Source organism: Manis javanica, chromosome 9 (genome assembly GCF_040802235.1).
Source record: "Manis javanica isolate MJ-LG chromosome 9, MJ_LKY, whole genome shotgun sequence".
In the NCBI taxonomy this organism is placed as follows: Eukaryota; Metazoa; Chordata; class Mammalia; order Pholidota; family Manidae; genus Manis; species Manis javanica.
In genome coordinates, this window is record NC_133164.1 from 125,269,292 (window position 1) to 125,289,801 (window position 20,510).

The 20,510-nt window shown below is 47.4% G+C and overlaps 1 long non-coding RNA gene across 2 annotated transcripts; it reads left to right on the forward strand.

Annotated features, from left to right (window-relative positions):
- Positions 1–1,778: 1,778 nt before the first annotated feature.
- Positions 1,779–18,163, forward strand: LOC140843469 (uncharacterized). Of its 2 annotated transcripts, XR_012121301.1 has the most exons (5): positions 1,779–4,492; positions 5,852–5,920; positions 11,416–11,466; positions 13,896–14,058; positions 16,189–18,163. It is a non-coding gene; the product is annotated as an uncharacterized lncRNA (long non-coding RNA). The 2 variants fall into 2 exon arrangements; XR_012121300.1 differs by lacking the exon at positions 11,416–11,466 and having other exon boundaries at positions 1,780–4,492.
- The last annotated feature ends 2,347 nt before the right edge of the window (positions 18,164–20,510 follow it).

Here is a 20,510-nt window from a genome sequence, read left to right on the forward strand (position 1 = left end):
TCTCATTGAGTCCCCTCCATTATCCTCCCCGTATATTTGTCTGTGTGTGATGGGTGGAGGCCAGACTCCAGCACGGCTGGGACTAGAGCACCCAGGCTCCGAGCACTTTGTTGCCATTCCCTGGAGGACCGGGAAGAGCACACTGGGGTGCACCCTCCGGTGTTGTGGTGTAACTGCAAAGACAGGGCTCTCGAGTAGCTTAAGCAAGGCGTGAATGTGCTAAAGGGGCCACGGACACCTGGAGAAGCAGGGAACCATGCAGAGCCGAAAGGAAGTGCTAATCTATGCCTGGAGCTGGGGGCACCAGCTGGGGCACCGGGCCTCCTCCGCCTGCTCCTTTTCTGCTTGGTCCTCACTGCAGAGCGTGTGCACACTGTTCGTGCAGCCATTGCAGGGACCGCGCACCTGGGGCTGCCTTGCAGAACACGGAGGGTTTGGCGGGGCTGGACGGGACATCATCTTGCAGAGTCGGGTTTGGGGGATGGAGAGTGCGGGGCTGGTGGTGGGTGCAAAACGCCGAAAGTGCTTATGCCGCCGAACGGAGCCACTAGACATGGTCAACAGGGTAGACAGTTAAATGTCAGCACCATAAGCAGAAATTGCTCCTTGCTCGCTCTGGAGAATGACGGTACCCTAATGTCAGGCTCGGGCGCGAAGTTTGAGGGGTGAGGACATGGCGTGAGCCACGTCCCCGGAGCCACGCCTGTGGGGTCGAGATGCGCTTGCGGGCCTGTGAGTGGACGAGCGGGAACCTGCACATCAGGTCTCTAGTGAGCCGCCAGCCCTTCTCCATCTTTTTCCGTTACTTCCCATTTCTCTCCGCCATTCTCCGTCTTTTTCCGTCAGTCTTCGTCGTCCCTCGCCTCTCCCCGTCAATCTCCGCCTCTTTCCGTCAGTTTCCGTCCCTGTCCGTCATTCCCAGTCTCTTCGCTATTCTCCGTCTCTTTGCGTCAGTCTTCGTCATTCCCCGGCTCTCCCCGTCAATCTCCGTCTCTCCGTCAATCTCCGCCTCTCTCCGTCAATTTTCGTCCCTGTCCGTCATTCCCCGTCTCTCTCCGCCATTCTCCGTCTCTTTCCGTCAGTCTTCGTCGTCCCTCGCCTCTTCCCGTCAATCTCCGCCTCTCTCCGTCAATTTTCGCCCCTGTCCGTCATTCCCCATCTCTCTCCGCTATTCTCCGTGTCTTTCCGTCAGTCTTCGTCATCCCCCGCCTCTCCTCGCCAATCTCCGTCTCCGTCAATTTCCGCCTCTGTCCGTCTCTCCCCGCGCAGGTCCGCCGGTGGTTGTGGCTCTCCGTAGATTCCTGCGTTCACAGGCGCACGGTTCGCTCTGCTCCTGGCGCGTCCTGCCTCTGTGCTGAGGCGCAGCAGCTCGTAGCCGGGTCAGCCGCCCATTGCTGTCTGCGTGTCTGTCCCTTGTGCCCTGCAGCCTCCCCCCGGGGGCTCCCTTCCGGTCCGTCCCCGCGCCGCGCGGGGCTCCGTTATCTGCCGGCCCCCCGGGAGGGGCTCGGCTCGCTCCCTGCCCCTGTCGCCCGCCTGTCGCCGGCGGGCCATTCCCCGTCCTGTCGCTGTGCCGCCTCCCCGCCCACAGCGCCTGGACTCAGGACAACTCCTGCCTTCCTCCTGCGGCTCCCTCACCCTCAGCCCCGTGCTCTTCGCCGGGCTCCTGGACTGCGGGCGCCGGCGGAGCTACCGTCACCAGGGCGGAGGGGAGGGAATTCTAGGGGTCAGGGTTAGGGTGCGGGTTTGGGAGGGGTGCTAGGGTTAGGGTGCGGGTCAGGTAGCAGGTACTGGTCAGGGTACGGGTTAGGGTATCTGTGGGAGCTGCATGTGCTCAGTGGACCACGCAGGGGAGTGTGTGTGTGTGTGAGTCACAGTCTGTGTTGCCAATCTGAAAAGAAACACCTGCAGAGAGGAAACCTAGAGTTTAGTCGGGATTACATAATTTCAGTTTGGAGATCACAGATTCAGGCAGGTACCCAAATAGTGTTCCCAGTTGTAGGGTGAAAACAAGGGGTTCTATGAGAAAAAGGAAGGCGGGCAGTTAGATGAACTAAAAACAGAAAATAACTTTATATGGGTGTCTTAACAAGCCGATCAACTCTGGGTTACATATTGGCCACTGAGTCTATCTTGTGGAAGTCCACGTCCATCACACTTGTCATCAGATGTCTGTCCTCCTGCTGGCTACTCAAACGATGGCTGTTTTGCGCATTCTAAACGTTTTGGCCCAGTTCAGACAAAGGTGGGTGAGGCGGCTTCTCGCCAGCTGCCGCTCCACCTCTGTTCTGACACGGCTCCAGCAGTGTCCGTCTTTCACAATGTTCACGCGCCTAGCTATAAAGATTTGTGTGTGGAGCTTCCCACATCCACACCAAGCTGCAGGTCTCCAGCCTGATCCATGATCGCATAGATCTTGTAACCTTCTCCCCTTGCTTACCGGTAACTTCCGCCTCCAACAGGGAGAAACCTGGCTCCGACTATCTGTCACTTACTTAATCCACTGCTCATCCCAGATTACAGATGGAGTGTTTTCAGGGTCGTCAGCAAGGACCTGCATCGAAATAGCTGATAAAACACAGTCCCCTATCTGTGTACAGTACATTTTCCCTTTAGTCTACAGATTCTGTTCATTTCCCAGTTTCCTTAGGTCTCACCACCAACAGTGAGCTTTCCCCCAGACATTTCTAATACAGTTAGATTCTTTGTTAAATTTTGTATTCCACCCTTGGACACTCTCACATCCTAACTGACTTAATTTGAATAGATTATGATTTAATTGTTGGGCTCTAAGGATCTACGGGTTTAGATAAACACATAGTGGTCAGTGTCCCTCACTGGAGGGTCCCATGGGACACTCCAGACTCCCCACCATGACCTGTTTACCGCCTCCGTAGCTGTGCCTTGTCCAGAGCGTCATGTACACGGGGTCCCACAGTGTGTGGCCTCTTCAGGTTGGCTCCTGTCACTTAGCATCATGCAAGCAGATTCACCCACGTCTCTGCACGGGTTGGCGGTTCCTTCCTTTCTGTTGCTGAATAGTTTCCATTCCTGATGTAAGGGAGGCAGAATATCCCCGCTGCCCTTCTCGGTTCCTGCCTGAGCAGCTCCTCCGCCTGCCCACAGTAAAGAATGCTCAACAGGAGAAAAGCAGACAGAAAGGTAATGACATGTATACTCCCGTGTGCATGGGAGATACCCAGGAACACTGAGTAGCTCCCCAAATGACCCAAGTTACCACCTTAAAAGCTATCTTCAGCTTTCCGATTTAAAAATCGGAAAGGTGTTAGGGAAGGAGGGAAGTTAGGTTACTGGGAGGTTATCAGGCAAAATAGGATAAACACAAGTGCCTGGTTGTCATGCAAATTTGAGCCGAGGCCAAACTCCACTGATAAAAGTTTCTAGAGATTTGGTTATCCTTCCATTCCCAGTACAGAGAGAGGCACCCTTACAAATGTGGATTTACTGCATAAAAGCAAATGCTCCTCATAACAGGGCAGCTTTTCAATTTCCAGAGATTATTCTCTGCTTTTAAAAATAGTTAATCAGCCGAACATAATCCTGTGCCAAAGAGGCATAGTCTGCTCCCCTTCCCGTGGGTGTACCACAGTTTGCGTATCCGTTCATCTACTGGAGAACATTCTGACATCTCTAAGTTTTTAGCCATTGTGCTGCTGCATAAAATTGCATGATGGTTATGGTTGGGATAGTGTTTCAAAGCAGTTGTCTAAATATGGGAGGTGCACTTCTTGGATCCTAAGGTGAGAATCTTTTTCTAATGGTAAAATGTTTTTTAATGGTTCGTTTTTGTTTTATGGATTTCTGTATATCTTGAGTACGAATCCTTTATCAAATACGTATTTTGTAAATATTTTCTCCCAGTTTCCGTCTTGTCTTTGGGTTCTCCGAGCAAGGTCTTTTAGAGTAGAAAATTTTAGTTATATAAAGCCCACGTGATTAGTTATTTTTCTTTTGTGGATAGACTTTTGGTGTTGACTGTTAAAAGTCATCAGCAAGATTGTGTAGGTTTTCTAGCTTTTAACTAAAATTTTTATAATTTTACCTCTAAAATTTGTCTATGGACAGTTCTGAGTGAGTTTTGGTGTAAGCTGTAAAGCCTGTGTCTACCTTCCTTTCATTCCGTATGGTCTCCAACGAATTGGAGAAGACACGGAACAGTCCTGCCCATTGGGAGTTTGAATTAACAAAGATTTGTGGTTCATCCGTTTAACCACGAGGCGGCGCCTCTGCCCCTATTTTTGGAAACGCACAGCGCACGCGCGGTCAGGCCCCGGGACTTTGCCGCTCTCCTAACGGGACCCGGGATTCCTTGGGCTCCGCGGCGGCCCCGGGACCCCGCCGGCCGCGTCCGCAGTGACAGCTCGGTTTCCTCGGGAGCCGCGGGACAGAAAGTTGAGGAGAGGCTCCCCGTGCACTGCCTGCCAAGCGCTCCCCTACAGGGGCCGGGGGAGGAAGGACTCCCGGCGGGGAACAGGTTCTTCGCGTAGTTTGGGGGCGCGGCGGGCGCGGGTGATTTCGGGCTGCAGACGTGGCGGGCGGTGCCTGGGGCGAGTTCGGGGCGCGGGTGAGTTTGGGCCGGGGCACGGCGGGGCCGAGGCAGGTGCGGGGCGTCCAGCGCGTCCCCGGGAGCCTGTGTCTCCACGCCGCGAGCCCCGGGCCCCGTGCGGCGGGTAGATTGGCCGCACCTGCGGGACGCCCTCCGGATCCAGGCGTCCTTCCTAACGAGGCTCTGAGACGGGAGTGGGTTCAGGGAACTTGGCTGCTGAGGCGGCCCGCTTACCGGGGGCGCAGCTCTTGCTGTGCGCCGAGCACACCAGGCGGTTTCCTGGGAAGGGTTCCCGGGTAGGGGGCCGCCTGGGAGACCCCCGGGGCGCATTGAGGCGCTGACCCAGCCTGGCTCCCCAAGGGCGGCCCCTACCCACAGCCTGGGACCTGGGCTTCGTGGTCGGCCCTTTGGGCAGAGCGGGTTTGTGGCGCCCGGTGCCTGTTTCCACACTCGCGTCTGCTTTGGCGCCACGCGGGGTCTCAGTTGCTGCAGCACCGCAGTGTAGTGGGAAGTCTGGGTGCGACGCCCCAGCTCTGCTTTCCAAGGATGGTTGTGGGGATGGGGTCCTGTGGGGTTCCATCCAGCCTGTAAGGTGTCTGCTTCTGTGAGAAGTGCGATGGAATTTCGGTGGGTGTGGCACGGATTCTGCACGTTGCTGTGGGTGGAGGAGACTTGTCATAATCTAACTCTTCCTATCCACGTCCGCAGCGTCCACAGTTTTCAGAGCTCAGGCCTCCTGCGTCCGTGGTTAAGTTTCTTCTTAGGTACTTGTAACTCCAGGGGAAATTTCCGGGGCAAAGTACCTGTGAACCGAAATCAGTCAAAGGGAGAAATAATGTGGGAGAAACCAGCTTATTACTTATTAGCAGCCATACACTTCTGCTCGCCAGTGTCTCTCACAACTTGGCTGCAGAAGAAGGGGCCCCACCCAACTTCTCCAGTCCAGATGTGCCCTCCCTCACCCTTGTAATTACCTGTTGATAAAGAGACGGACTACTTCTCTCCACCCCTTGGAAACACCTACTGATAAGGAGATGCACTGAGGCCAGGCAAGAGATTCTGGAAATACTGCAATTTTACCCACAACACTTTATACTTTATGAAGCAGTTTTAAAGGGCATTGCTTTCTTAATCTCTCTGATGGTTGGTTATTAGTGAATACAAGCAACCGATTTTTTATGTTGGTTTCGTATCTTAGAAGTTTATTGAATTCATTTTTAGTTCTAATAAGGTCTTTGGTGGAGTGGTGTGGGAAACTGGAATTCTAAAATCCCACTGTTTGTACAGCAGGTCACCCCAATGACTAACGCCCAGTGGCTACAGGGGATCCTCTAATGACTCCTGGACCCCTGTAAGGTGAGTAGCGTCCCCTTCAGTTGAACTGGATGGGGAGGGCTTGGCCCCTTTTGACGCGGTGTGATGCTTTTCTCATGGTTGTTTTGCAAAGTAAATTAATTTCCAGCAATTTCAAGCATACAGAAAACTTGCAGTGTCAATACAAATTCTCTTTATACTGAATTCCCCAGCGCCTCACTTTACCACAGTTGCCACTTCACACAAAATGCTGGAGCGCCTACCGCAAACAGGGACACATTCCCAGGGAACCACCACCTGACCCCAAATGAGGGAAGTCTTAGGGTCTCCACATGATAATCCAATGCACAGACCCACCGCAGCTGTCACCACGCGCCCCAGCTGTGTGCACACGTCTTTCTATCCTGAGGCAGTTTCCTTTTTCTGGAACTGTTCCCGAGACTTTACCTCAGTTGGGCTTTCCAGGACCTCACATAAGTGGGATCACATAATATTTGTTCTTCTTTGAGGGGTGCATTTCACTGAGCATAATGGTTTTAGGGTCCATCTGTGTAGCATGTTCTAGGACTCCTTGTTTACTTTGCTGTGTAGAGACCACATTTTTTTATGTGTCTCTGGACACCCAGGTTGTCTCTGCCTTTTGGATGTTGTGAATCATGCAGCTGTGAACATGGGTGTGCAAATATCTAAGTCCCTGCTTTCATGTCATTTGAGCAAATGCCCAGAAATGTAATTGCTAACCATATGTTAATTCTGTGCTCCAGTTTCTGGGGATGCCCCCCCCACTGTTTTAATTAATTAATCAATTAATTTTTATTAATGCATGATTGATATACACTCTTATGAAGGCATGAAAAACCAATGTGGTTACTACATTTACCCATATTATCAAGTCACCACCCACACCCCAATGCAGTCACTGTCCATCAGTGTAGTAAGACGCCACAGATCCACTTTGTGCCTTCTCTGTGCTACATTGTTCTCCCCGTGACCCCCACACCATGTGTACTAAACATAATACCCCTCAATCCCGTTCTCCCTCCCTCCCCGCCCGCCCTCCCACACCCCTCCCCTTTGGTAACCACTAGTTCATTCTTGGAGTCTCTGAGTCTGCTGCTATTTTGGTCCTTCAGTTTTGCTTCATTGTTATACTCCGTAAATGAGGGAAATCATTTAGCATTTGTCTTTCTCCGACTGACTTATTTCACTGAGCGTAATGTCCTCCAGCCCCATCCATGTTGTTGCAAATGGTACCCACACACCGTTTTCAAAGCAGCCTTGGACCATTTTTCTTTATTTCCATATTTGGCAGAATAATGCAGTTTATGGATCAACCCTGTTTTGTTCATCCATTCACCCCTTGAAGGGCATTTGAGTTGTTTCTACCTTTTTGCTGTGGTGAGCAGTGCTGCCAAGAACTCATGGGCCAGTTTCTGTTTGAACAGTTTTTTCATTTCTTTGGGGTAGTTATCTAGGAGTGGGTGTTTACCCACAATTAGGTAATTGTATTATATATTATGAGGAAATGCCAAGCTGTTGTACACAAGCTGCATGTTTTATATTTCCACAAGCAAAGGTTAGGGGCTCCAATTCCTCTACATCCTTGGCAACACGTGACTTTGAATTTTCCTGAGGACGGCCATTGCTGTGTGCTTGCAGGGGGTGGTCACTGTGGTTTAATTTGCATTTCCATAGCAAGTACTGCTGTGTTCATGTGCTTGTTGAACGTTTGTACGTCTTGCTTGGAATTTTTCATCCGCTTTAAACATTTGGGTGTTGTCTTGTTGCCTGGTACAAGTTTGTGGTGTTTTCTGGGATACAGGCTCTTGTCAGATGTACAATGTGGAGATATTTTCTTCCATTCTGTGCCTGTTTTTCACTTTCTGGTTGGTGACTTTTGATGCAGAAAAGTTTTTAATTTGGGGGAACTCTAATTTATGCTTTCTTCCATTGCTTGTCCTTTGGTGTCAGATCTGAGAAACCATGGCTAAATCCAAGGTCATGAACGTTTATCCTCATGTTTTCTTCTAGAGTCCATACATTTACCTATTATGTAAGCCCTTTATTTTGAGTTAATTTTTGTCTGTGACATGAGTTAAGGGTTCAGTTTCATTCCTCCGTACATGGACAGTCATTTGCCCATCAGCGTTTGCTGAAAAGACCATTCTTTCCCTAATTTAATGTTGTCCACCCTTGTTAGAAAGCAATTGACTGTAGATGGTTGGGGTCACTTCTGGGCTTTCCACTCAGTTTTGTTGATCTATACGTACAGTTGACCTTTGACAACATGGGGTTTTGTGTAGCTGACATCCCACAGAGTCAGAATCCACATAAAATATCTCACTCCCCCAAACTTAAGTATTATCCTAAATCTGATTGCCTATTTTGACTGAAAGAGTTACCAATGATATAAACAGTCAATTAACGCATATTTTGTACATTATACATGTTTTATGCTGTATTCTAACAGTAAGGTAAGTTAGAAAAAAGCAAATGTTTCAAATCGTCTTAAGCCTTTAAACATTTTTTCTATATATTTGTGGAAAAAAATCCCCTCAAGTGGACCTGGGCAGTTCACACCCCTGCTGTCCATGGGCCAACTGTGTATGTTTATGCCAGTGTCACAGTGTTTTATTTACTGTTACTTTGTACTAAGATTAGATAGATATTGGGGGTTATGAGCCTTCAGCTTCTATTTTCTTTGTCAAGATTGTTTTCAAGGGCTCTTTGGGTTCCCTTGAAATTCCACATGTCAGGATCAGCTGGTACATTAAAGCCTGTGAATGTTCAAAGAAATCACGTTGACTCTGTAGGTTGCATTTGTGTCATTGTCACCTTAACAGTGTTTAAGTCTTTCCATCAACATGAGTAGACTTTACATGTATTAAATCTTTCTTACTTTTTAAATTATCAATGTTTTATAAATTTCAATATACAACATTTGAACCTTAATTCTATTCTTAGTATTTTATTAATGTTCACATTATTTAATGTGGAATTTTAAAAAAGACAGGCTTCTCCTCTGAGCACAAGGCTCTTTCCATCACCCTGGGGGAGGGGCCTTCACTCCCCACCCAGAGCTGCAAACGGACAGTTAGAGACACAGCCTGTCAGACCCTCAAATAGCTGTGGAAGCTGATACTTGTCACTATAGCTAAATCAGCCTTTTATTTGGAATCTCAGTCTGTACATCTTGGGGTCACACGTTATACGTTATATTTTTGGTATAACTCAACTTAGTTTCTGTTTTAAATCCCCCTTCTCCTGGGATAGTGGAAACACGACTTCCCAACCCTCTGCCTGGGATTAGCCACCATGAACATGGAAGTACAGTAGAAAACATGTATGTTGGTCTGTGCCTCAATCCTGACACTGGGCTTCTAAAGCTCTGGGGATTTCCTGAGTAAATGTGGCATCTTTTTTTCTAAGTAGGTGGTTCTGGGTGGGTTCTTCTGGCTGTCTGACAGGCAGGAAGCCCAAGCCATGATTAGAAGTTTGAGATTTTCAGCCTCACCCCTCCATTCTCCAGAGAAAGGAGAGGGGATAGAAATGGAGTTAATAATACATCATACCAGTGTCTCAAAATATGGATTTTGGAGAGCTTCCAGGTTGGTGAACCCATCCATGTTGTGTACCGGGAGTGCGATGCGTTCCAACCCCACAGGGAAGAATGACGCCTTCTGCTGGCCCAAGGCCTATGCCTTCATAATCCCAAAGAAGCTGTTAGAAACCATTTCTCATGTGGGGTAGACCTGTAACCTCCAGTGATCAAGGCACCAGCCTCACTGGGCAAATCACTGTACAGTTCACTGTACAAGTTGTAGTGAACTGTAATGGATGTACCCCAGTTTGCCAAAGCATTCATCTGCTGAAACACATCCTGATTTCTTTAGGGTTTTAGCCTTTATGACCAGAGCTATTGTGTAAAATTGCATGGTGGCTTTTGTTGGGGCATGGTTTTTCAAAGCAGTTGTCTAAATACTGGTGATGTAATTCTTGGATATTAAGGTGAGACTTTTTTTTAAATTGTAAAATATTTTTAATGGCTCATTTTTGTTTTATGGATTTTTATATATCTTGAGTACAAATCCTTTATCAAATATGTATTTTGAAAATATTTTCTTTCAGTTTGTGTCTTGTGTTTGGGTTCTCTGAGCAAGGTCTTTTAGAGTAGAAATTATAATTCTATAAAGCCCATGTGATTATTTTTCTTTTGTGGATAGACCTTTGGTTTTGGGTGTTGAAAGTCTTCAAGGTTGTGTAGATTTTGCTTTTACCTACAAATTTTATAATTTTGCATAAAAAATTTGCCTATGGAGAATTTTTTTAATGAGTGTCTCATTAAAAAAAATTTTTTAAATTAAGGTATTATTGATATACACTCTTATGAAGGTTTCACATGAAAAATCACTGTGGTTACTACATTCACCTGTATTATCCAGTCCCCTCTGTACCCCGTTGCAGTCACTGTCCATCAGTGTAGTAAGATGCCACAGAGGCACTACTTGTCTTCTCTGTTCTACACTGTCTTCCCCGTGATCCCCCACATCATGTGTGCCAATCATAATAACCCTCAATCCCCTTCTCCCTCCCTCCTCACCTGCCCTCCCCCACCCTCCCCTTTGGTTAACTGCTAGTCCCTTCTTGGAGTCTGTGAGTCTGCTGCTGTTTCTGTCCTTCAGTTTTACTTTGCTGTTATACTCCACAAATAAGGGAAATCATTTGGTATTTGTTTTTCTCCACCTGGCTTATTTCACTGAGGATAATATCTTCCCGCTCCATCCATGTTGTTGCAAATGGTAGGATTTGTTTTTTTCTTACAGCTGAGTAGTATTCCATTTTTTATGGGAGGCATGCTACTCAAGCTGTGTAGCAAAGCTCAGGCTGGAGAAAGACCCCCCACAAATCAAGGGCCTTCACAGCTGGCTCCCTCTATTACCCACCTTGATTTTGTTATTCTCCTTTATACTATTGGCTTTGTGTTTGCTTGCATTGTTGCCAAGGGCTAAGCTAACCTTTGCTAAGCTGCATGGAAAGAAGGAGAACACAAACTTCCCAGAAGCTTTTCAGGATAGTGGTCCTGAAAAATAGAACACACAGAGGCCAGATGGCAATCTTGGCATAGAATACCAAAACCTGCAGGTAGCTAGTCAAACACTGACTACCCCATTTCCACCTAAGTGTGAATGCCCCTCTTTTTTGTAATGCTAGTGAAATTAGTGATGAAGAGTTTTATAGGAAAAGTAGAGAAATAGAGTTATAGGGGAATACTGAATGGAATAACCCTGTTCGACACTTAATCAATCTTCTCATGTTTTCTTCCATCTACTACTTCTATAGTTTTTCTTCTTCCTTCCTAATTACAGCCCTTTACTAGAATTTGTGCCTCATACATAAAATTACCAAGTACCATAATTCTTCCAAGTGATAAGCATACCTCAAGACAAGTGCTGGGCATAGAAGCCACGGGGCATAAATCTGCAAAGAAGTGAAAAGCTAACATTTTCAAAGAACATTATTTCTCTCTCACTTACCAGCTTTACATCTCCCTGTATGGCCCCAGAAGATGGCTGGTTAGCCAGAGACAGGTAAGATTCCTTAAGGGAAGAACAACCTAAGACAGGCACAGTCACAGGGGGGCCATCAGGTGAGAAAATAGGGTCCAACAGAGGTGAGACTTGAACCTCACCCCCCAGTTTTGAGAGAAATCGTCTACACCTGTGGATGTTTTGTTTCTCTTGTCTGGCTTGGATTAATACCTAGTCTATAGGCACAAACCTGATCATCTACAGTTGCCTTCTTACAGTTCTAAATCATGCTTTCTATCTTTATCTTGCATCTACCTATGATAGAATAAATATTATGAGAATATAAAGTGTAGCCATTGTATTAAAAATATAGATGATACCTGCCTAGCTAACTGGGGTAGTGAGTGACCTGTATTTCATCCTGAGATGATAGGCTCCATAGTCACTGCTACATACTGCATGCTCCTGTGGTCACATGCACTACCTAGAAGCTGCATAGCATAGAAACATAAAACACAATAGAGTACATGTTCCCAGGAAAAGTTTTGGTCAAGGAACAGAAAACGATCACCTAACACTTGACCAACCATGAATAGATTAGAAAGAAGAAGAAAGAAAAAGCTTGCCTATACCTATTACTCAACTGCCTATACCAATTAATCAACAGAACAATAAAAAATAATCATATCCTTGTGCAAAATGGTAGTTGTCATCAGCACTTTTTTGAGAGACCACCTCCATTGCACTCTGTGTCCTGTCTCTCCATGCACCGACTCTGTCTCATCCTTTTGAGCTTCACACCTCCCCGCTTGAGCTGGACTCCGGCACATTGTGTTTATGTACCACAACTTCTTTATCGATCCATCTACTGATGGACACTTAGGTTGCTTCCATATCTTGACTATTGCAAATATTGCTGAAACAAATATAGGGCTGCATAGGTCTTTTTGAATCTGAGAAATTATATTCTTTGGGTAAACTCCTAAGAGTGGAATTCCCAGGTCAATTGGTATTTCTATTTTTAGTTTTCTAAGGAACATTCCTATGGGGAATTTTGAGTTAATTTTGGTGTAAGTTGTAAAGCCTGTGTCTACTTTATTTCACTCATTTCACTCTCAAAGTGGAGAAGACACAGGACATTTGTGCCCATTGTGACTTGAATTTCCAAAGATTTGTGGTTCATCAGTTTAGCCACAAGGGGGCACCACCTTCCCTGAGCTGTGAGAGCGGTCCTGCCCTGCTCACCGTGACCCGCAAGTGGTGCATCTGCCCTCTTTGTGGACCAGCGGGGCACATGCACGGTCAGGATGCAGGCCTTTTCTCCCAGCTCTGACTGGTGCTGGAATTGCTCCGGCTCCCCTACGTCGCTCCATGACATGGGCCGTGTCCACAGTGACAGCTCAGTTTCCTGAGGAGCTGCAGTAGGGAAAGGTAAGGAGAAGCTTTCTGGGCATCGCCTGCTGAGCGCTCCTCTTCAGGGGCCGGGGGAAGAAGGCCTGCGATGGGGAACGGGGTCTTTGTGGAGTCTGGGCTGAGAAGGGTGCGGCTGAGTTCAGGGTGTGGCGGGCGGCACTCAGGGAGAGTTTGGGCCTGGGCTGAGAATGGGCCGGGTGTGGGGAGTGGGCTGATGCCCCTTCCCCCACTTGCTGATGTGGCAGGAATGGAGAACAAAGAATATCCTGTTTACACATTCCATGAGCAACTGAAGGAGCCCTGCTGTGCCTACCTTTGCCCGGCTACCACTGACGTCAATACTGTGCTTGATTATCTATTGGATAATGCTATTTCCTGGAATAGTGTGCCTTCTTTGCTGTATTGACGCGGTCCAGCCGTGCTTAGTCGAGCAGGTCCTGAAGTGCAGAAGGGGGCAAAGAAAACAAAGAAAGACAGAAAGAACAGGGAGGGCTGATGCTCCTGTGCATTGCCAGCAAAAATTTAATGAAGGTCCAGGGTTTATATAATGCAGTGGGGTTACATGACTCCAGGACATAGCATTATCCAATAGACAATCAAGCACAGTATTGACGTCAGCGGTAACCGGGCAAAGGTAGGCTCAACAGGGTTCCAGTTAGTTGCTCATGGAATGCATAAACAGAATGTTCTTTGTTCCCCATTCCCGCCACATTGGCAAGTGGAGGAAGGGCATAGCCAGAAGCAGGGGAGGTGTTTCCAGACATCTTCAAGGTCTCCCTATTTTCAGAGTGAGGAGTCTTGGCTCGTCTTCGAGGACAAGAAATGTTTTTGTGGAAAGATAACTTCCAAGGACTGCACCGGTTGTTCTCAAGCTGGTGCTTTCCCATGCTGCGCTCAGACATGGGGGAAGGTGCTTTCCCATTCTGCCTACAAACATGTGAGAAGACAAAGGTGGTCCCCCACACTGTATAAATACTCTGGACTCTAATAAAGCTTTGCTCGCAATGTGCAGGAGCATCAGCCCTCCCTGTTCTTTCTGTCTTTCTTTGTTTTCTTTGCCCCCTTCCGTACTTCAGGACCTGCTCGACTCGGCGTGGCCGGACCACGTCAAGTGGCGCCCAAACAGGGACCTGAAGGAGAGGGAGAAGGTGAGGGCCACCACGTCGAGAAGAGAAAGCCCTGGCCAGGGTAACTAGAGAAGATGTGCGAGAGAAGAGGCGTGCAAGCAACGTGGATGTGGTAAGTGATTTTTCTGGGAGTCCAATATGTGACAGGCAGGAAGCAAACAGCTTTATGTCTGCAGGTTGAAGAAATTATTGGCTATTAGGGGAATTATATTAGGGAAGCCCCAATTAGAAAGATTTTTAGACTATATTAAGGAAGTCTGCCCGTGGTTTCCAGGAGAAGGGACAGTAGACATAGATTTATGGAATAAGGTAGGAGAGGGATTACAAACTTAACATTCTGCCCACGGACCAAAGAAGGTTCCAGTAGATACTTTTGGACTGTGGACCTTGATTAGAGATTCTTTAGATCTTAGGCATGAAGGATTTAAGATAGAAAATGTGAAAGAGCATGCCCTTGGTATGGGTCAAGCCACTAAGGAAAATGAAAGCAATCTTGCTTCTCCAGCCATCTCCCTGTCTGCTCCGCCATTAGAAGCGCCAGAAGGGCAGGAGCCGTCTTATCACGAACTGGACAGCGGCTCGGACGAGGAGATGGAGGAGGAACAGAGCCCTCTAGTGGAGGAAGCTTTAGTTAAACTTTGTGATAAGGAGATACAAACAATAGAGATAGCCTCCATAGGCTCTAGCAAGAAAGTTTATCCATCCCTGCTCACAGCAATGTGGACAGTCGCCACAGACCCATCCAGAATACCTTTTGAAGAGCAGTGGAATGAAATTCAGGGCACCCTGAAGCAGCTTACTTTAGCCTTAGAAGCGCAGCAAAAGATGGGACAGCCGCACCCCAAGAGAAGAGACTCCCCTGTGAGTAAGGCTGAAACAGCTCCCCTTGAAAGGGCAGGTTTGATCCTGTTCAGCCTATATCCTCAGAACAAACTAAAGAGAAAACAGTGGAGCAAAAGACAGAGAAGGGTTTAGAACAGAAAGAAAAACAGCCCATAGAGTTTAAGGAGGAAACGCCTCGTGTGCTCCCAGTTAATATGCAGAAGAGACAGAGAAAGGTTACTCCTCTTGAGGCAGTACTACAACAAGCTCAAGATCAGAGAGAGGACACACAAGAATTTTTTGTCTATCCATTGTTAGAATGGCCAGGTGACAATGGAGAGGTATTCAGACAACATGTGCCATTTCCTTTCAAACAGTTGAAAGAGCTGAAAGAGGCCTGCAATAAATATGTCCCCACTGCTCCACTTTTCATCCTCATTTAATCTCTACTCAGACAGCCAGTATGTAGTCAATGCTGTCTCCCAACTGGAGACTGTTCCTCTCATTGACACTTCTACTACAGCCATCCAGCAGCTTTTTGTACAGATGCAGTCTTTGCTTCAACAGGGGACAGAGTGCTGTTATATAGGTCACATATGTGCTCACACTATGTTACCTGGTCCTTTGACTGAAGGTAATGCATTAGCTGATGCAGCCACGTGCTGCGTAGGCCTTACACAAATAGAAAAGGCTGTGCACTCTCACTCATTACATCATCAAAACAGTCATAGTCTTCACAAATATTTTCACATCACTAGAGAAGCTGTGAGGCAAATTGTTGAATGATGCTCAACCTGTCCTGAGCATCTCAACCTTCCACAACTTGGTGTCAACCCTCGTGGCCTCCTGCCAAATCACCTGTGGCAGATGGATGTCACGCACATCCCTGAATTTGGAAAATTAAAATATGTTCATGTTACCATTGACACCTATTCAGGTTTCTTGCATGCTACCGCTCTCTCTGGAGAATTCACAAGTTATTCGCCATTGCCTCTCTTGCTTTGCTGTTATGGGCATTCCCAAGCTGATTAAAACGGACAATGGATCTGGCTACACCAGTTGCCGCTTTTGCACATTTTGTGCACAATGGGGTATTGCCCACAAGACAGGCATCCCCTATAATCCCCAGGGCCAAGGCATTGTTGAAAGAGCCCATGGCACTTTGAAAGCCCAGCTCAATAAAATTAAGAAGGGGGAGTTATACCCCGTTACATCTTTGAATTATTTATCGCATGCACTCTATATTTAAAAATTTTTAACTCTAGACCTTGCGGGATGCAGTTCCGCAGAGCGCTTTTGGTGCTCTGGCGGTCATCCGCCCCTCACACAGGTGCAATGGTAAGATCCTCTGACCAGGGCATGGCAAGGTCCAGATCCCATCCTTCTTTGGGAGCGAGGACACGTTTGTGTCTTTCCACAGGATGCTGAGGGCCCGAGGTGGTTGCCAGAAAGGCTGGTGCATCATGCAGACCATATTCCTCCTGATCCTGCTCCAGCTCTGGAGGACCCCAGCTGAAGAGCAAGCAGTGGAGCAAGCAGTTCAGCGCATATATTGGGCGTATGTTCCTGACCCTCCTCTGCTCCATCCAGTCAGTTGGAAGTCTCCCGAGGTACAGGTTTACTCCAATGATTCTGACATTTTGGGAGGCCCATCGGAACACCTAGCAATAGGAGCAACGGCACCTTGCCCTCTGACCACCCTGTGTGCAGTGTGCTTACATCTTCATCTTCACTTAAAAATGACACATTGCCACTACCCTGGGCAAACTGCAAGGGCTCCCTTTCACTTGCGGGCACAGGTGATGAATGGCCACAGCAGATGAACATCACTAAAGAACTTTACATTGTGGACTGCTCTTAAGGACCAAATTCAAAGACGCTGGCCCCGCAATACAGAGGACTCTCTATGGGACTTTGGTACACTCCAGATGGGTATCCTCAAACCTCTTGGTGGAAAATAGGGGGGGCTATGGGAGGGTTAGATTGGGATAATAGTACAAGTGTTAATGTAAACAATGATACACATGTGGCGGCTTGCATTGCCCCCCCATGTGCTGTTGTAGGGTCTATTTCTATTAATATGACTTATCAGGAAAATATGTTTTGCATTGCCTGTAAAAATTGCAGTCTCACTAGCTGCATCTCTTCTGTGTCCAACAATACAATGGTTCTTTTATTTAAGCAACCCCCTTTCCTTTTGATTCCCATGAACCACATGGGACCTTGGTATGATGATAATGGCCTGTAAGTGTTGATAGAATTGAAGAAAGCTCTAGACCATCCCAAGAGAGCTGTGGGCCTCATTACTGTAGGGTTGTTATCTTTAATTTCCTTTATTGTATCTTCTACTGTAGCAGCTGTAGCATTAACTGAGAATGTACAAACTGCAATCTATGTCAATGGTTTGACCCAAAATGCAACTCAGGCTCTTAATGATCAAGGAAATATTGATAAGAAAATAAGTCATAAGCTTAATGTCCTGTATGACATGGTCATGTATTTGGGTGAAGAGGTTCAGGGCCTAAAGTTAAGGCACCAATTGAAATGTCATGCATCTTATAATGAAAGTTGTGTCACATCTAAAGTGTATAATCAATTTAAGTATAGTTGGGAAACAGTGAAGAATCACCTACAGGGCATATGGCTTACTGATAATTTCACCAAAGATTTTTCTAGACATACCTAAGGAAATACTTGATATGCAAAATGCAGAACTGTGGTTTGATCCTGTTAAAACCATTCAAGATATCCTAGACACCCTCAAGCACGCAGCCTCTCCTTTCGGCAAGTTGGGAGACTTGCCCCATTTTCTGTTATCCATTGCAACTGCTCTGCTATGTCTTCTTGTAATGATATTATTGATAACTTACCTTGTGTCATCAAACTAGGATTACGGTCCTTTTTGCAACTGGGTTCCAAGACCCAAATGCCAGCTCTTAAATGCCACCCTCATTATATGGATGTGGAGAAGAGGACAGGATAGTCAACAATGGGTAAGTGTCTTGGAGACCTCTGGCAACCTAAGACAGGGCCCTCATGATGGAATGCGAGTACCAATGACGGGTAAGTCCAGATGAGTCATCCAGGAACACCTAAGACAGGCACTGTCACCCTCTTATAAAATAAAAAAGGGGGAGATGTGGGGAGCGGGCTGATGCCCCTTCCCCCACTTGCTGATGTGGCAGGAATGGAGAACAAAGAACATCCTGTTATGCATTCCATGAACAACTGAAGGAGCCCTGCTGTGCCTACCTTTGCCCGGCTACCACTGACGTCAATACTGTGCTTGATTGTCTATTGGATAATGCTATTTCCTGGAATAGTGTGCCTTCTTTGCTGTATAAATACTCTGGACTCTAATAAAGCTTTGCTGGTGACGTGCAGGAGCATCAGCCCTCCCAGCTCTTTCTGTCTTTCTTTGTTTTCTTTGCCCCCCTTCCGCACTTCAGGACCTGCTTGACTCGGTGCAGCTGGACCGCATCAGCCGGGGTGGGTGTGTGGTGTCCAGCACTTCCCCGGGAGCCTGTGTCTCTGCAGTGGGTGGATTGGCCGCACCTGCAGGATGCCCCTGGGCTGCAGGCATCCTTCCTAATGAGGCTCTGAGATGGGAATGGGGTCGGAGGGGACTTGGCTGCTTAAGTGGCCCGCTTACCTGGGCCGCAGCCTTTGCTGTGCACCCAGCACATGGGGCAGTTCCCTGGGAAGGGTCCCTGAGGTGGGATCTGCCTGGGAGGCGCCCCGGGCACAGCATGGCACTGACCCAGCCCAGCTCCCTGAGTGCGGCCCCTACCCACAGGCTGCGCTGGGGGCCTCGTTGAGCCGGTTCTTCATGCCGAGCAGGTTGGGGGATGAGGGGTGCCTGGTGTCCTGTTTCCACACCTGCTTCTGCTTGGACACCACATGGGGTCTCCATTGCTACAGGTCCACAGTGTAGTGGGAGGTCAGGGCATGATGCCCAGGCTCTGCTTTCTCAGAACTGCTGTGGGGATGGGGTCATGTGTGGTTCCATTCACCCTGTAGGGTGTTTGCTTCTGTGTGAAGTGTGGTGGAATTTCGGTGGGGGGTCCCATGGAGTCTGAAGGTTGCTGTGGGTGGACGGGACTTGTAATAACCTAACTCCTCCCATCCAGGTCTGCAGTGTCCACAGTGTTCAGACCTCAAGCCTCAAGCCTCCCACCTCATTGGTTAGGTTGTCCTTAGGTACTTTATTTTTTATGATGCAGTTGTGAAGGGCATTGTTTTCTTCATCTCTTTTTCTGATAGTTGGTTATTGCTGAACAGAAGCAAACAACTTCTGTATATTGATTTTGTATCCTGTAAGATTATTGATTTTATTTTTAGCTGTAACAGGTTTTTGGTGGAGTGGTGTGGATATTGGAATTAAAAAATCCCACTGTTCCACTCCAGGTCGTCCCAACAACCAAGCCCAGTGTCTGCAAGGGAATTTTACCACATGCCTTGTAGTGACTCCCACAGGCTGAGTAGCAGTCCACTTCGGGTGAACCGAATGGGGAGGGCTTGGCCTCTGTGACCAGGTGTGATGTCTGCTCTGCTTTTCTGGTGCAGGACTGACATGGTTGTTCTGCAAAGTAATTTACTTTCCAGCAATTTCAAGCACACAGAAAACTTGCAGTGTCAGTACAAACACTTTTTACACTAAATGCCCCATGGTCCCACTTTACCACACCCACCACTTCACACAAAATGCTCTTGGCCTCTACCCCAAATAGGGAGCCAACACCTGACAGTAAATGAGGGAAGTATTACTCCACATGATAATCCAGTGCACAGACCCCACACAGCTGTTTCCACCTACCCCAACTGTGTGCAAATGTCTTTTCATTCTGTTCCCATTTCCTTTTTCTGGAACTGTTTCAGAGACTTTAGCTCAGATGGGCTCTGCCAGATCTCACATAAGTGGGATCACATAGTATTCGTCCTTCTGTGACTGGTGCATTTCACTGAGCAAAATGGCTTTAGGGTCCATCCATGCAGCAGGTGCCAGGACTCCCTTGTTCACTCCACTGTGTGGAGACCGCACTTTGTTCATCCATTTATGGACAGGCGGGTCTTCTCCACCTTTTAACCATTGTGAGTCATGCAGTTGGAACGTGGGTGTCCAAATATCCAAGTCCCTGCTTTTGTGTGGTTTGGGCAGATGCCCTGAAATGGAATTGCTGCTCATACTTTAGCTGTATGTTCAAGTTTCCGGGGATGCCCTCCCCCCTTCCCACACTGTTTTCAAGGAGGCTGTGGACCATTTTCCATTGTTTCTTTATATGGCAGAAAAATGCAGTTTATAGATCAACCTGGTTTTGTCCATCTATTCATCCCTTGATGGGCATTTGAGTTGTTCTTGACTTCTTGCTGTGGTGAACAACGCTGCCAAGAACTCATGGGCCAGTTTCTGTTGGAACATGATTTTCATTTCTTTGGGTATTATCTAGGAGTGGGTGTATACCCACAATTAGGTTATTGTGTTTTATCTTTATGAGGAAATGCCAAGCTGCTGTACACAGGCTGCACATTTTACATTTTCACAAGCAAAGGTCAGGGTCTCCAATTACTCTGCATCCTTGGCAACATGTGTATTTCAATTTTCCTGATTATAGCCATTCCCATGTGTGTGCAGGGAATTCTGTGTGACACCTTTCCATGTGCTTGTTAAACTTTTGTATGTCTTGGAGTCTTTCATCAATTTAAAAAACTGTGATGTTGTCTTGTTGCCCTGTACAAGCTCAT